Genomic DNA, 12,722 nt, shown 5'->3' on the forward strand with positions numbered 1-12,722 from the left:
ACCAAGAAGCAGAGTTATAATTTATTATTTTGTTAACTTCTAACTTAATAATTAGAGTACCCCAAAAGATAACAAAAAAGTAAAAAAACAAAACCCAAAATAAAGCAGTATCAGGGATGAAAAGTTAAGAGAATGAAGGAAAACTCACTGAAATGAGCAGCTGTTAGTAAAGTTATAGCTTGTCTTGGTGAATTAATCCAGTTAGTTTCAAATCATTTTGCTTTAAGAGCTTCAGTATGAACTCTGCATCTAGGTAGGGTTAATATTATAAGGGTAGTGACCAAGTGACCATCTTAATGTCTGGTACCTCTGGAAATTTTTATTAATGGGATATAATTTTATAGGCTTGAAAGAGGTTATGTGGGGTCCTTTATTTAAAAAATCATATATCAATGTCTGGTCTGTGCTGGGAAATACATCCAGCCCCAGAGCCACAGAAATCACAATTCTTATACTCAGGAGCTTGTGGTCCAGGGGGGCTGGTCTTCCAATGCCCATTCAGCTCTCTTATTTTATGGACCTACAGCCAACCCTATCTAAATGCCAAAGCCAATTTGGCTATTTCAGTGAACTGAGTGATCAGATTAGGCAAAAATGCAAAATGGACAGTTAATCAGAACAATCCAACTACGTGTGTAAGCTGACACATACCTACATATGTTCCTGCCATTCAAGCTAAAATGTAGATTTATTTATGTCAGTTAAAATTCTGCTTTCTTCCCATGAATACGAAGAACTCACTATCTACTGTTGTTAAATTTGACAAAATATCTGGAAATTACTAACCCAATTTTAAAATACGGTTTTATTGGCAGAAAAATGATTCCTATAAGTACACTCAGTAGAGCGCCTAGCACTAATAGGTACATAATTAACAACTTGACGAGTGAATGTTACTGGATGAAAGCAAATAAATCACCATCTCTCTGCAGAACTTTATTTTCTAAGAGTTAGTAGGACTCTTCTAACAAATCCTTACACTTATAAAGAAATAGACATTTTAGAAAAGTTCTGGTTTGTGTTGGTTAATAAGTCTAGTTAGGTTCAAATTATTGTGCCTTAAGAGCTTCTATAGCAGTTTTCCTAGGAATGCTTAAAGTGATATGTGAAAATCTTCTCCTGGTGTATCTAAATCCTCTGTTAAACTGACAAGTTGTTTTGATGTCCTTTGCACAAAATGACATGACGTCATTTCTTGTGTAGAGCAATGTGCTGGTTGGCAGTTGTTTGCTTGCTGTGAGGTTTTGATGGAAGTGTCTTGTTACAGTAGCTTGGTATATATTCCTCGGCTTTCAGCTTGAAAAGCTCAGTGCCGCTGGGCTGCCACTTCTTCAAATTAGGGACTCCAGTGTCTTTCACATTTTGAAAGCTCTATGCCAAGAGGAAAGTGGACCATTCATTTACCTGTTTTCCTGCAGTATCATTTCCTTCAAATCCCAAGCCTATTTCCACACACTTGCTAATTTAAAAAATGGAATGGGTGTCTACTCCCGTGGGTAGAGAAGAAATCTATTTATGACGGGTGTCAGAACTTGATCAGAAAGTTATTTAACTCTTTGGCTGCTGGACGATTTATAACGATGTTTTATCTGCACAGGTGCACGTTCGAGATGTACCTGTGAAAAGATGTACTCCCTGCCCTTAAAGAACTTGGCATTTAATATGCAGAAATCGTGTTAGGATCTACTATAGGAGAAGGCCCAGAGCTGGATGGTGCACAGCAAGAGGGCACCTGGGCCAGTGTGGTGGGGAGCAGGGAGACCTTGGGTGCCTGTGTGGGAGCAGCCACAAAATGATTTCAGATATGAAAGCGAAAATGTTATACTTTTTTCACAAAATTAAAAGCTTTAATATTCTTAATATTGAAATTAGATTCCAAATATGGAAATAATTTTGAAGATGGAGAGGCAGCCTAGCAGAGTGCTGAAGAGCTCAGACTCTGGAGCCAGATTTCTAGGTTTGCATTCTGAATTTACCATTTATTAGCTCTGTGGACTTGGGCAAGAGCCTTAACCTGTTTATGCTGCAGTTTCTCTGTCTGTAAAATGGGGATCATGATACTACCTAACTCATAAGGTTGTTGGGAGGATTAAATGGATTAACATATATAAAAGGCTTCGAACATAGCAAGTACCATATGTGTCTGTTAAGTAAATATTGCCGTAGAAATACAGAAGGGTTTAAGCACAATTATTTGCCTGTGACCTGTGATATAACCTATGTCTTCTGTACTCTGCCAAGTCAATGAAATTAATTCTGGTAGCCTGAAGCTCCTATAAAATGGTATTGAGAAGTGGGTTAAACATTGATCGGCTATGATCTCATCTAGTGAAATTGCTTATGCATATTAATGTATATTGTATTACATGTATGTATGTTAATAATTTTGAATATTTTTCAAGGGATCTTGAAAAATATAAAAGTCTACAGATGGACTTCCCTGGTGGTCCAGTGGTTAAGACTTTGCCTTCCAATGCAGGGGGTGTGGGTTCGATCCCTGGTCGGGGAGCTAAGATCCCACATGCCTCACAGCCCCAAAAAAAAAAAAAAAACCCAAAAAGCATAAAACAGAAGCAATATTGTAATGAATTCAATAAAGACTTTAAAAGTGGTTTGCATCCCAAAAAATATTTTTAAAAAAGTCTACTGAGTTTCTCAGAGTCTAGTATATTTATGATAATAGAAACTAATTATGAAAAAGAAGGAAAAAATGTTGGACTTTAGTTACTTTAAGCATCAGTTAACCTGTATTAAAGACATAATACAGCTACAAGAATTAATTTAACTGCAATAAAATATGACAGAAAGATAAATTTCCTTTCCCTTGATTGCTAGAGCAAGTTATGATAATAATAAAAGAGACTTGAACTTTCTTTTATACATCTAATCTTCATGAAAAAGGACATAGATATTTTTGAGAAGGTAACTAGAACATTCCAATAAAGAATCTTTCATTAGTTCTGCTTCAATTACTAATAAACTCAAATTGCAATCATGTTCTTTGGGCATGTAAAATACATAGAAGATAAACATTTAGGTTTGAAATCACAATAATGAGTTTGCTCTTTTTATTTGTTATCCTCCTGGCCAGTGGTGAAATTATTAATCACTACTAGATCCTGTGTTCAAAGGCTGGGCTGATTTTAGTTTGTGGATGTTGAACCAAAAGTTGCCTGTAGAATGTCAGTCTGTAATTAATTCAAGCTACTGAGCTTTGGATCCTATGGAAAAAGACATAGTGTAGGCTTCAAATGGGTGTAAAGGAAATGGGAAAGGTATATACAATTGGCTGAAATAGTTTGCTTGTGCTTCTTAAAACTCCCATTTATGTCAGTGAACTCAGTAAATTATCTCTAGAAGCTTTTTTTCTTCCTTCCCTCGTGTGTGTGTGCGTGTGTGTGAACGCACGTGCGTGTGCTCTGTGGAAGAAGAGTTTGGTGGAAACTTGGGAGGAAGATAATTAGAAAAGTTTTAACTAGATAAAATGAGGAGACATATGCAGGTACATAATAAGTCATAGGAGCCAGTGGTATAGCAGCCTGAAAAGTCCAAAATCATTTTCAGAGACCAAATAGGTTATTTATAATATGTGTAAATGAAAAGGTCACTTTAATAATAGAATTATTCAGTTTTAGCATTATTTTTTCAAAGCAATAAGTTCATGAAAAAGCAATTCGATTCTATAGATATTAGGGAGCCAAGGTGGGTTCATAGGTAGGGTAATGACAAGCTGTAATTTTTCTTATTCAAACAGTATTTATTTGTCTTCCCTCTGTCAAACCTTGAGTCAAACACTTTTCCTGGCCTGCTTGGGAAGATACAAGGAAAGGAACATACAGAGCAGATGAGATGTGGAAGAAAGAACGCTGGGAGACGGAGATAGCTCTTTCACATGGCAAAGAGGATGAGAAAGGCCATCATCAGGCAAAAGACCCCCATGGTCTCCAAGAGGGCAAAGCCCAGAATGGCATTAAGAGCAGAACTGTTGCTTCAGAGAAGGATTCCTGGCATAATCAATGATGAGGCTCCCAAACACAGTCCTAATCCTAGCCCCAGAGCCAACCCCTCTGACCATGGCAGCTCCAACCTCAATGAACTTGGCTGCTGTGTCAATGTTCCTTGAAATGGTGCCATTTTGGAAGCTGCTGCTAGGGATAAGTAAGGTCAGGGGACGTGGGGCTGCCAAGCTGCTGAGGCTCTCATCTGTCAGCACCACCTCAGAGAGTGGTTGGCTCAGCAGCTGAGACGTGATCCTGACCAGTGAGGGGCTGGAGATGAAGTTGGGGCAAGCGTATGTTTTCTGGGGGTGGGGAAGTGGCAAGAGCTGCTCCCAGGGCAGAGAAGACAGAGAGGGGCAATGACAGACTGTTTTAAGATTAACCATGATTTAGTGTACATGATCAATTGCAAGGAAGAGAAATTGAGACATTAAACGTTTTGGGGAGGTTGCTTTAGTAATCCAGGTATGAGTAGTGACAGCCTAGATGGTATAGCCCACTGGGAATAGAATAAAGATTTTAGTTCAAGAGACAGTCTGAAGATCTAATGACAAGGTGAAGAAGCTGGAGGTGGAGGTTTCCAGGAGGGAATGTCTAGTAGTTTTTGCTGTACTATTTGGGAATAGAAATAGTTAAGACTAGCCTCACCTAAAAATGTGATCACTGAAACTAAAAAGCCTGGAGAACCCTTGATGTTGGAATAAAGCATACAGAATTAACTGTGGGTAGACAGTTAAATGAGAAAAAGGCAGAAAAAATAGTAAAATAGTAAACAGTACTGTGGAAAATGGTTATTTTGATAATTTAAAATAATTAGTTTCAAGTATTTTTGTAATGGTATCTTTCTTTATGAAAAAAATCTTGATTCATGATGGGAACACAACAAGCTCTTTTTCCTCAAGAAGGGACGAAGTTAAATAAAGCTTTGAAATCAGAAGTCTTAAGATGAAAAAAAAAAAAAAAAAAGCTGTCGGTAGAAATTCTAAAGAAAAAAGGAGACTGAACAAAAAATCAGTAGATTCAAGGAAATCCTAAAACCATCAGTGTTTGCCATATGAGGACTGTCAAGGGAGAGCAGGCTGGCGACTGTAGGGATGGGCCCACTTGAATGAAACAAAAATTCCTTGTTGCCATGAGGCCGAAAGGGAGATACACTAGCATTAAAATTCAAAACTTAGGGAGTTCACTGGCGGTCCAGTGGTTAAGACTCCGTGCTTCCACTGCAGGGGGTGTGGGTTCGATCCCTGACTGGGGAACCATAATAAGATCCAACATGCTGTGCGGGGTGTGGCCAAAAAAAAGAAAGAAAAAAATCGTTAACTTCAATAATCTTTTCCATTAGCTGTTTACCTGTTATTGTTGGTTTTTCCACTAGAATGACAGCTCCATGAGAGCAGGTACATATCTGTTTTGTTCATGGTGATATATCCAGCAGCTAGAAAAGAAATTTATAAATATGTGTTGAATGAAGAAATGAGTAAACAGTTTCACACTCTGATCTTTAGCAGGGGATGAGTCTGCCCAACTCCAAGAAAAAAGTTGGCCAAAGTCAAGAACAAAATGGCATCCTAGTCACTGGCCACATGTGACTATTCAGCACTTGAAATGTGGCTAGTACACCAAGGAACTGAATTTTAACTTTAATTTTAATTTACTTAAAATTAAGTTTAAATAGCCCTATGTGGCTAGTGGCTGCGTTGGACAACACAGGTGTATAGAAAGACTTCACTCATTAGGAAAACCTGCCTCCTCTGGGCAGATGGAATCTGTGTGAGAGCAGTGGCTTTGTCAGGAACTAGAATCAGACTGGGACTTGTGAAGGAATCAAGGATCAGCTTCTAGGGCTATTTTTAAAAATTAATCTGTAGCCCAAGGGACAGAAAGAGTCTGTCAAACTCACATGAGGTCCCAGGTCACTTCACCAGGAAAGGAGACCAGAGAGGTATTTGGGGCCAAAGCCCTCAGTGGTAATAAAGTTGTGTTTACTCTGAGTGTCTTTATGAACATGTCTGTTAGGAAATTCACTGTCTGTGAGAGAGATCTCTGTAGATGACTAGAATGAATTCAAGATTTAGGGATTTTGGTCACTTTCGTTGTAACACGATCAACAATAATTGCATTCGATCATTAAAACATGGACTAGGCATATATGATAAACTCATAACAAGCGCTCGAACACCCAGGAACTCACAGTTTGGAAAAGCAACATCTTTGAATATTAAAGTATAGCAGAGAGGAAAAAGTACTTATATATGTAAAAATATTTATTAAATTAGAGAAACATTTGTCATACTTATCTAATTTATGTTAGATTTTGGAATGGTCTACTGTGGTTTTTGTTTTAGCGGATTTACCGACTTAGTTGTAGCTTACTTGGGCAAATATTAGAATTATTCAGATTTCCTTGAGCTTTCTGTGACTGGGCCATGGGAGGAAGAGGGAGTTGTTCAGGAGTGTGTTAAATTGGCCTTGTATTCAGAATTCACCCAGTAATAATACATATCAATATCATGTATTGAACTGTGTGTAGGAGCAGATGTTTGGCATGTTTCGGGCTGCTTTTGGGAATAGTCTCTATTGAATAAAGGAAAGTACACTTCACATCCATTCATGTAATTTATGAAAGTGAATAGGGATTTCGCACAAAGAAAGAATGCTAGATGGACTATTATATTTAGCAAGATAAAGCATGCTGTGCGCAAATTCCCAGAGTCAGCCGGTATAGAAGAGGACAAAGAGATATTAATACATTCCTGGGGAAGGAGATAATCAGTTCTCTAGAGAGCAAACACGTGGTTCTCTTAGGATTTCCCGAAGGCTTGGTTCCCGTCTCCAGGCTAACCATTTGTTTTCATTGTTTTTATTAGAGAAAATCTTTTGCAAGAACTTAATTTGCACCACAAGAAAATGTTTGAATATTGGAATATTGGGGCTGGGAGGGACTTTCAGAGATTATCTAGTCCTATCACCTATCTGATGCTTGAATTAATTTTGCAAAAGCTCTGCCAAGGATCTTCCGGTCAGGGCTCCAGTACATCCTGGAGAGAGTGGCCAGTAGCTCCATCCTTGGAGAACTTTGACACTGAGATATTAGTACAGAATCTAATTCTGCTGCTTTGTGCCTTCCATTCATTATCTTATTTGTAACTATTGGGTCCAAACAACAACACCTCCAATTCTTTTTCCCATGAAAGTCCTTAGGATATTTAAACATGATTTTCAGGTCTCCAAGGCTAAAGATGCCTGATTCCTTCAAGAATTCCTTGAATGGTGCTGATTTGACACCATCTCGGATCACTCCTGAGTGTACCCAGTTTGTCCATCCATACTTATACTGCAGTACGTCTAGGATGGTCTGGGCTGCACAGAGACAAATGGAGTTTTTCTTCTTTTCATATAGATTCTCTCTTCTCCCTCTTTTCCTCCTCTCCTTTCTCCTTCCCTCCTCTTCCCTTCTTTCTTCATCCCTCCTATTTTTCTATACTACACTTATTCATTCATTCAACAAATATTCTGTTTACTGTTGATTCATATTAACCTTTCTATAGACTAAAATCTCTAAGCCTTAGCTGCATGGATTGTTTCTAAGCCATTGCTACTGTCCAGTCCGTACAAAACAATTGTCCCTTTGGACTTAATCACCTCATTTTGCATTTATGTCTATTACTTTTCATCTTATTGGATTTAGCCCTTGTTTCTAACATGTCAGCTTCTTTCTTGATCCTGATTCAGTCGTCCAACATGGTCACTGGCCGGTCTACAAATGTTACAATGTCCTCTCTAGTCTCATCCAGGACATTGACGAGAATGTAAAATGTTGAAGCAAATGGAACCCAGGAAAGAATCCTTCTATGATGTTGGAAACCTAGAACCAGGTGGCTGTTACTCTATTAATTAGCACCCTCTGGGTATAGCTGTTGAAGCTGTTACTAATCTGCCCTAACATTCATGCACTCAGCTTCTCCTTACTCCATTTTGTCCACAAGGATAAGTTGAAAGATCTTCTAAAGGTCTCTCTGAAGGTGATGTGTGCTTGGTCTCTACATTTTCTATAATCCCAAGACTTATACCAAAGAAGGAAAGGGCATTTGTCTGTTATTCTTCCCTCCCGAAATTGTTGTGTCATCCTCTCTTTAGCACATTTCTTCTTAGGCAAGCAAAACCTTTTGATTCCCTAACAGACATACAAGACTGAGAGAAGGATATTGGAAAAAGTTGAACATTCAGATTATTATTAGAAATGGCAAGGCATTTTATGGGAGTGCAAAACACAAGATCAAAATGCTTTGACTGTCAAGTGAGATCCACTACTTTCTAATCAGCAAAGGACTTGAACTAATTGATGTTTTTGTTAAAACAAATCAGAATCTTCAAAACTCTGCTAATGCTTATTTCTTAAGATTTTTCTTATGTCTTCCAAAGAACTGAAAATACTTAAAATCATCATGTACACTGATATCATGAAAATTTAGGAAGTTTATGCATGTTTTGGTCAAAATAGATAAAGTACACAGAGAATTCTTTAATAAAGATAAACCCTTGTGGAAAGGTGTATGCAAATGAGTGAGTTGGATGTTACAGTGGTAGATGGGATTGAAGAATTACAAGACCAGTCTTTGTCTTTTTCTTTGGAAAGTAGGGGTGGGGTTGCATTCATTGTGCAACCCAACCGTGAAAGACAGAATCAATTGAACAAATACTGTCCTCTATAGTAAAATAGGAATGAATTTTCTATAAAGATACTGCTGCTTCCTCCTCACTTAAGTTGACAGATATTCTCTATGACCAGTGTGACTGTGTCTAAGATGTCCTTATTCAGGTGACTGTGTTTTATATTAAATTATATTCTACATGTGCAGTCATTTAAGTTATGTAGACATTTTTGGAGAGTTTCATGATATCTTGTATTTCCTATTCTGTAATTAGAAACATGAAAAATTTTCAACATCACAGTTTTAAAAACATCATTTTTGTAAACCTTTAATATATAACAATAGAAAGGAATTTAATATGAGCCAGGAACAAAAGAGGTTTCCAAGGTACAAAAAAATTTTTTCGGAAGTATAGATTTCATTGGTAGTTTGTGTTTGTGTGTGTGTGTGTGTATGTGTGTGTGTGTGTGTTCCTAATACAGTGAGAAAATGAGAAAATCATCTATACTAGTGTATTTTAAAATTTTAATTGTCATTGCTATAGTTTGTCACTATTTGAACCTTCAAAAAATGTTCTTGATACTCTCTGACTTACATCTTATGTTTGTTTGTCCATCTGCGTTAAGTATTTGTTATCAATTTCATCCATTAAAGGAGCAACTGGGTAGTGACAAGATAGGAAAGAGTTCAAATGAAATTTTCATTGCTGGAAAATTGCAAATGCAGCTATGATTTTATTTCAACATTTCATTGAAGATTTACATTCTTAGAATTTTCAGAAGCTAAAATGAATATTATTTTATTTTCTCGTTATAATTAACTCATGTGCACGGAGGCTACCAGAGACCGTTTATTGAAGTTATTAAAAATCTTGAGCTCCCAAATAAAAATGTCAGAAGATATTGCCCTGTTCTATGTTGCATTACAGACAGATGCACTTCCTGTGGGTGAGAGCATTAGTATTAAAGTTGAGGGAAGTTATGTGCTACTCCTGCCTTCACACAAAATTCCTAGAGTGAAGGGAAATTGCAATTACCTATTGATAAAACAGTTATACAAAATCAGTTTTTTTTTGCAACACTTTACAAACTGCAGTTTAAAAATCAAGATGGAAAACAAAAATTTACTATGGCAAGTCCCAGTAATGTGACTTCCACCACCCTCCCTTCTCCCCCAAATGTAAATCATGTTTTTTCCCTTAGGAGTCTCCCCAAGTACTCCTCAAATCTCAGGATTGGAATTCATGTTTATGAAGGAAAAACTCTCTTGACCTGACAACTTCCTGATCTGATTGGCTCTATCAATGGACTTATTCGTTCTCATTATGTGGGGAAATGCTATCCAATGGGAGAAGCTTAGAGGGTGCATGCTATCAAACCAAGATGAAATATTTTTGTTTCATTAGCAGCCTAGGGAATTGTGTGGTGGATTATGATATTAGGCTGTGTTGTAATTCTAAGGATGGGGCTTCCAACCTGTGGGCTCTCAGTTTCAAGGCATCCAAACTTTGAGTCCCCCTTGCAGCTGCCACACTGACTAGGTTAGTGTTTTTTTAACCAGAATCGCACATCACAATAATCTGTGAAGGAAGCCCCAATTCACATCTGTACCTACTGTATTTTATCAATTCCAAGACGCACATTTTTTCACGTTTGCTCGTTTCTGAAATCTGGTTGCTCTCACTTTTCATTAGTTTAGTCATGGTATAATTGCAGAATTTTCTTTCTTAGTGGTACCTAAAATAATAGTGCATCTTATAATCAATGGCATCTTAGTAGTTAATGAAATATGGACTATATCAGAATCTTTGAGGGGGCAGGTATTGCATTAATTTTACAAAAGCTCTCCAGATGAGTCCGATGCAAACTGCTGGCTATAAATACACTGTACCAGCTTTGGCCTATTTCTCCAATTAACAATAATAATAAACTGATCACTGCCATGCATTGATTTTTCCGCTGCCAGGCACTGGGCTAAGCACAGTCCATATTTTCATTTCATTTTATTCCCACAACAAACCTATTGGATAAGTATTATTGTCCCCACTAAATGGATTAAGAAACTGAGGTTAAGAGATGAAGTCACCTGCCCAAGGACATAAAGAGTAGAAGAGCAGGATATGAGCCCAGGTGGGCTGACTCCAAAGCTCTAACCATGACATTATATAGCAGTGGTTCCTAAAGTGTGGTCTGCAGACCAGCAGCGTCAGCATCCCCTAGGGACATATTAGAAATGCAAATTTTAGGGCCCTACCCCAGATGTAAAGAAACTCCGAAAGCAGAGCTCAGAAATGTGTTTTAAAAAGCCCTGCAGGTTATTCTGAGGCAGCCTAAAGTTTGAGAAACACTGTTATATAGCATAGGAGTCTCCTGCAATAGGAATAGGAGCCATTGCTAATAAAGACAAGACCTAATAAAGTTTATTAGCTAGCTGGCTGGCTCGTATTTTAATCCTAAAATAATGCCATATTTGCAAGGTTGACTAAGCTTTTAGTTGCTTAATAACAAATAAAATTGCATTTGCTCAAATGTGCTTTAATTATAGTTCCCAGTAGGCAGAACTATGGTAACAAAATATACCAGGCTCTAATGCTTCTTGCATACTGAGCATAGTCAAAGCGTTTAACATGAATGGATTATAATTCCCCATATTAGATGGGAAAGCTCTAGAAGGACCACATACCTTTCTTGGGTCTGACCTCCTCTTGTTCTCAAATCTTAGTCTAATCTTATTATTTCCTTTCTTCAAAACTACAGAATACAGTATCTTTGTTCCTGAGAGGAAAGGACGAACTAACAAGATCCCTCTTTGTATTATCCTGGGTTGATAGATTGGTTAAAGCTAGCATTTGTAATGCAGTCGGAAATAAACAGTTTCTGAACAAAAGCTGACTAAAAAATGTAGCTGCAAAACAAAGAACTTGCTTGCTTTAGTGAAAAAAATTGATTGACATTAAGATATTAAGCATTCCAAAAGGATAAATAAATTGGATTCCAAGGAAAAAAGGCAGTTTAAAAAATAATATACCAAAGAGACAAAGTGCAGAGATGCCTGGTGAATATGATTATGTCTACCCAACATCAGTACAGCTATTTGAAAAACACAACATTCAAATTGTAATGTTTTTGCTCTGCATGCTGCAAAATAAGCAATTTGATTGTTCTTTTCCCACTAAATTGATTGGTTTTTGAATGCATTATTTGACCCACAGTACTGTATTATCCGTGGCATTTGCCAGATGACTGAACTAAGTAGATGTCTGATTGTTTTTTTCTAATAGGCATGTATGGGGATGAAGATAGGGATAATTGGAAAAGAGGAAAGCATAGCGTTTGGAACTTGGCAGTGGAGATTTTAGAAGCATGAGTGGTCTTCAGCAGAGAAGACCTGGTGTTTGGCTGCAGTGACCTGCAGGCCCTGTCTCTGCCTGCATAGGCTTGTACACACTTATTAGCACAGATTAGTGCCTTATAAATAAGGCAGAAGTGTCCGGGGTCTTGTTCCAAATCCTGAAATGCCCCCTTTTTGGTATCTGTTTGCTTGGCCTTGCAATAGCAGTCAGCCTATCTAAGCGATTTGTCACTCATAACAAGAATGCAAAGGAAGACCCAAAAGTGGTAAATGTGTTTGGAAGTCATTGTAGCTAAAACCTGACGGAGTTAGAGGATTGATTAGACTATGACTGACACAGACATGCTTTATTGACCATGATTTAATGGCTTCACAATTTTCTTTTCATTTCTGGAGCGTTTACACACTTCTGAGTTGCCTAATAGATAAATCTTAGACTATGGCATTATACTATGATGATGGCACAGTGGTAAACTCATAGATTACATCTAATGGATATTAAAGTGGTAGTTTCTCCATGATCAATATGTGTCTATAAGACATTTCATAAGCTGAAGTCTTATAACACATTTACTTCTGCATATGTATCCTGTGCATTTATAGGTGTACATTTAACTATGCATGAATATTTATATTTTCACACACATGAAATGGGATTTATTATAAGTGCTGAATATGGAAATTTAAAGTCATGGAGGCTTAAGGCAGATTCCTCAAGACC

General features: G+C 37.5%; 1 protein-coding gene and 1 pseudogene across 5 annotated transcripts in view; one reads left to right on the forward strand and one right to left on the reverse strand.

Annotated features, from left to right (window-relative positions):
- Nucleotides 1–12,722, forward strand: part of GRM8 (glutamate metabotropic receptor 8) — a 767,368-nt gene that overhangs the window by 256,311 nt on the left and 498,335 nt on the right. The window lies entirely within an intron of this gene.
- On the reverse strand, nt 3,889–4,398 carry LOC116759688 (annotated as a pseudogene).

Source organism: Phocoena sinus, chromosome 9 (assembly GCF_008692025.1).
Source record: "Phocoena sinus isolate mPhoSin1 chromosome 9, mPhoSin1.pri, whole genome shotgun sequence".
NCBI lineage: Eukaryota > Metazoa > Chordata > Mammalia > Artiodactyla > Phocoenidae > Phocoena > Phocoena sinus.